The sequence below is a fragment of the Dendrobium catenatum genome, unplaced genomic scaffold, assembly GCF_001605985.2.
Source record: "Dendrobium catenatum unplaced genomic scaffold, ASM160598v2 fragScaff_scaffold_1595, whole genome shotgun sequence".
NCBI classification, from domain to species: Eukaryota; Viridiplantae; Streptophyta; class Magnoliopsida; order Asparagales; family Orchidaceae; genus Dendrobium; species Dendrobium catenatum.
In genome coordinates, this window is record NW_021320057.1 from 761542 (window position 1) to 767004 (window position 5463).

The following is a 5463-nucleotide window of genomic DNA, read 5'->3' on the forward strand; positions in this document are numbered from 1 at the left end:
GTATAGATGCGGACCTTCCGATGATTGTGGGAGGCAACTTTAACTGTTGCCTTGACCAGAGCGAGAAGAAAGGCGGAAGAAGCTTTGGGTTTCCCGTTGGCGCTCAAGAGATGGCGGCATTCTTGGTGGACAATGACCTGCACGATCTGGGCTTTACGGGGCCCAAGTATACCTGGTCGAACAACAAGTCGGGCAACAGCAAGATTTGGGTGTGACTGGATCAGGTTCTCATGAACTCTGTTGGGATTCAGTTGGCTCCCCTGGCCACTGCCAAGCACCTTCTTCAGTTGGCGTCGGACCATTGTCCTCTGTTGCTCAAGTTGTTGAAGCTGACTCGGGGCCCCGGCATAACTAGATCCATTTTGAGGATTTCTGGCGGTCATACCCCTCCACGTCCAGCTTGTTCGGAGTTGCTGGAACAAAAATGATCACGGACTGCCGGATGCGGTGCTGAACCGCAAATGCTCCAAGACTTTGCGGGCATTATTCTTTTGGAGCCGGAACCGTCTGAAAGAGCTGGGCAGTTTGAAGACGGCTCTTCAGGGGCTCATTGCGGAGCTTCAACTGATCAAATGCTCCACGGAGGGGCTGAATGAGGACCAATACTAGGAACTGAGGAGAAAGGCTTCTGAGCTTAATGCCACATTGGCTAGGATGGCGACGTGGTTGCGGCAGCGGGCTAAGGCTAGGTGGTTTGATGAGGGGGATTGTAACTCTCATTTCTTCCACTCTTTTGCTTCGGTGCGGCGTAGGGGGAACAGGATTGGGGAAATCCTGAAGGTCAATGGGGAACATTCGTCCGACGAGTAGGACATCCAAGAGGAGTTTATGAATTTTTTCTTGCTCAAATTGAGGGACAGACAGGCCTCGCTGGACAGCTGGCCGGTGTTCCAGGGTGAGGACATGATCCCAGACCACTTGAAGAGGGAGATGGAGGTTGAGGTCTCAGAGCTGGAGGTCTGCCAAGTTGTGTTCAGCATGGGGAACAATCGCTCGCCAGGCCTAGACGGTATTGCTGCTTCTTTTCTTAAATCTTATTGTGATATTATTAAGTGTGATGTTAGTCGAGCTATCCTACATATTTTCTCCTCTAACTCTATGTGCGAGAGCTGGAAAGACACGTTGATTGTCCTTTTACTGAAGACGGACAATGCGGTTACTCCGGCCAAGTTCAGGCCAATCAGTCTTTACCAATCCATTTATAAGGTTGTTGCCATGATCCTCATTAACCGCATCAAGCATGTACTTGGTGGTATCATCAGTGAAGAGCATGAAGGTGCTCAGATGACACTAGAAAGTTCTCTGAAATCACTTGAAAGTTTGTTAGGGATGTTAAGCCCTTATGAACTGGCTTAAGGCTAATAATGAGATAGATAGGTGAATCAGTATTTAAAACAAACACAATCTTAAATCCAAAAATAAGATTCACCACAATCAAAACCAACGATACAGAAATTAAAAGTGCGGAAGTAATAAAGAAAGAACACACCGAATTTATAGTGGTTCGGTCGAACCTTGACCTACGTCCACACCTTGGAGGCACCCTCCAAGTACTACACTAAAATAAGTGTCTCTCCTTTAGCCCCCACAGCTAGGCGGAGAAGCCCTTACAAAATCACTTCCACCTTCCCCAGTGCAGAGGAGTTGTCGGGTCCTTTGACACCAAAGAGATCTTCTTCTTTGATGAACTTCCCTCGAGATAAGCCTTGAATCTGACAGTATTAAGATGCAAGCCTGCGGGAGCAACCGTGTGGAATCCTTCTCAACACTCCCTTGAGTCCCCCTTCACAGGATCTTCTCCCTCTCTCAGACTTCAACCATTCCTCACTCCCTTTCAAGCTTTCTCTTCAATTTTCCCCCACAAGAACGAAGCTACAATGGCTGCTAAAGACACTTACAAAGTACCTTGTCATCTCTTAAATAGAAGAGCTAAAAACGAGCTTATTAATACAAGTTGCAAACATTATCGTCCAGGACGATAGCGTCCTGGCCGATTAGTTTAAATATGGGGAAAATTATCCTGAATATCGCCCTAAAATGAAGCTGGACGATGTCTAATAGTCTCGAACGATCTTGCGATTGGTCCGGACGAAATCACCATTGATTGCTTTCCAAAATTGCCAGAGAAATTTTGGAAAAATTGTCCTGGATCGTCCTGGCCGATATTTTATAGTCCAGGCCGATCCACTAGGCCGATATCCAAAATAAGAATTTCTTAAGTAGATCTGGCGGTAGATTCTTTCTGAATTGAGCCTATCGTCCTGGCCGATACAAAATCATCCAGGACGATATGTTTTGCATAATGATGGCTGCTTTAATTAGGATGCCCTAATTAGGGTTTCTTCTTTTGAACAGATTATCTAGGCCGATATAAATATCGTGCTGGACAATATTACCAAAAACATAAACTCTTAGGGAACTGTCAGAAATCTTCCAAGTTACAAAGCATCAAGAGCCACACCAAATACAATAGACTCAAGAAAGGAAAAAGGGTACAAACTAACTCAGACCTAGTCTACCCAATCTTGAGCTTGTTCCAAATTACAGTCCGATCGTGTGAACCTCAAATGTTAGTAGATAAGGCAGTCGTTGAGGAAAAGAATGTTTGTTATCATCAAAATCATAAGCCATAGATCCGCAACAGAGCAGGGTGCCTTCGTTCCAGGAAGATCCATCTCGTGTCATGGGTTGGTGGCCCAAGAGATGATTAGTAAGTTTCGGTACTCGGCTTAGCGAGCGGGTATGATGGCGTTTAAGGTCGATATAGAGCAAGCCTATGATTTTTTGGCATGGGATACGCTCCGGATGGTGATGACGTGGATGGGGTTCTCGCCGCACATTGTTCAGTGGGTCATCCTTTGCATTGTTTGGTCGCGGTTCTCCCTCCTGCTCAATGGCGTCCGAACTCCCTAGATTCATGCCAATTGTGGGCTGCGTCAAGGGTGCCCGCTGTCTCCGTACCTGTTTATTCATTGCTCTAAATTACTTACCAAAGCATTTAGACAACGTGGGGAGCATCTTGGGATTTAAGTCGCCAACAACGCAGACAGACTCTCACACTTGCTCTACGCTGATGATATCCTCGCATTTGTGGAGGCAAACAGATGCAATGCAGCTTGCATCCTTGGCATCCTGGATGACTACTGCTTGTGGACAGGCCAACGCATAAATAAGGAGAAATCGGTTGTCCTCTTTAATAAGAGGTGCCCAAAGTGGAGGCAGCGAACCCTTGCCCATATGCCGAGCTACCGCCGGGTTGACTCCTTTGACTACCTGGGGTTACCTCTGGTTATGAGGAAACTGAATGCGTCTGATTTTACGAAGGTTATCAAGAGCGCGCATGAGAAGACCAACATTTGGGGGAAGAAGCATCTCTCCTATGCAGGGAGGGCCTTATTAATCTGCACCTCCCTACTGACTATCCCAGCTTATCTGATGACTCTCTCGGAGGTGCCAAACAACATTTTATACGCCATCGAGAAATTGGGAAGGCGGTTCGTGTGGCAAAAGGACTCCTATAGTAAGGGCATGCATTACGTGAATTGGGAGGAGTTGTGACTCCCGAGAGAACTGGGAGGGCTCGGCTTCCGTGATCTGGCTGCATGGCGCAGCCCTCTTCGGGCCCGGATTACGTGGTCTGCGCTCTGTGATGTTGACTGCCTCCTCCATAAGGTGGTGAAGGCTAAATATGGCCTGGACTTCTGGCTTTCCAACACGGGTGGTAGGCGCTCTACCACCTGGAGGGTGATTTATGAAGGCGCGACTGCGCTGGAGGCCATCCTCCAGTGGAGGATTGGGGATGGCCGGAACATATGAGTGATGCAGGATTGCTGGATCCTTGATCGTAAGCTTGACTGTTGGCCTACCTTTGTCAATGTTGAGGAGGTTGAAGAGGCAAAGGTGAGCCAGCTACTGAACGGAGAACTAAGCTGGAATGCTGATGAGGTGGAACGATGTTTTGGGCAGGTTATGGCGCAGCGGATAATGGAGATTGATACGAGGCTGGATTAGGGTAATGACCTGCCTGAGTTGGTTGCAACCATTTAAACACTTGTGCCCCCCCTCCTGGTTGGATGAAGTTTAATGTTGACGCTGCGCTACGACCGTCCAATCTGGCCGGGATCTGGATCGTGGCGGTCATCGTGCAGAATATTAGGACGCCTTCCTAGCCGAAGTCTTGGCTGCGGCCACCATTCGTTAGGTTAGTAAGGACTGGATGCTAGATCTTGATGGATTCTATTGAAGGTGATTGCGCTTACGCAATCAAGTGGCTAAAACATGTGCACGACCGTAAGTTCAAGGGGCATTACAATCTTGAAGACCCGGAACTCTCTTTTCTGTTCGACTTCAGGCATGTTCTTTTTAGGTATACGCATCGTGATAGTAACCGGCCAGCTGATTTTTGTTCCAATGTGGCTTTAAATGACACCTTTATTTTTTGCGATGTTAATGCTGTGGATTTCCCTCCCTCTCCCTCTCGCTCTCTCTCTCCCTCTCCCTCTCGCGCTCTCTCTCTCTCACTCTCTCACTCTCTCTTTCTGTCTCGCTCTCTCTCCCTCTCCCATTCTCTCTCTCTCTCTCTCTCTATCTCTCTCTCTCTCCCTCTCTCTCTCTTCCTATCCCTCTCTCTCCCTCTCTCCCTCTCCCACTTTCCCTCCTTCCCTCTCCCTCTCCCTCTCTATCCCACTCTCCCTCTTCTCATCTCTAATCTAACTCTCCCTAGCTCTCAATCTTCCTCCCTCTCTCTCTCCCTCTCCCAATCCATCTCTCCCTCTCTCTCTCTCTCTCTCTCCGAGCTTCTGATGCCGCGACGAGAGAGTCAACCGAAGATCCGAGAGAGAGAGAACCGGAAGAGGGAGATGAGAAAAAAATGAGATGAGACGTGTGGATAGAGCGAGAGAGAACGGAGACAAAGAAAACGGACAGGGAACGAGAGATTGAGAGAGGAAGAGAGAGGGAGGAGATAGATGAGAGAGACGAGAGACGAGACGAAGAGAAAACAATGAACGGAGAGAGAGAGAAGATAATCGAACGAAAGAGATGATGAGAGAGATGAGAGAGATGATATAGAGAAGGGAATGGAAGAAGCCTCTGGCCGCTTACCCCGCAGATCGTACCGCAATCTGCCCTTAAGGGGATCACGCATACTAGATACCCGCCGATCACTAGGAGCGCGGCACGTTCGGTACCAATACCACGGGATACCTATCCACTCGTGAAATAGGGAGGAGGGATAGTATGGAAAGTGGAAACGGTTGACCCTGCTTGAGGGAGGAGGGAGAGGAGGCGGAGAGAAGAGAAGAGACGAATCGGAAGAAAGGAAAGAGAGGACGATTTGAGGATGTCGAGGCGGAGGAAATGAGACGAGAGAGAGAAGAGAGAGAGGAGCGAGAGATGCGAGAGATAATCCGTGAGACGGAAACGAGAGAGAGAAAATGAGAAGAGGAGTGCCGACGAGAGAAG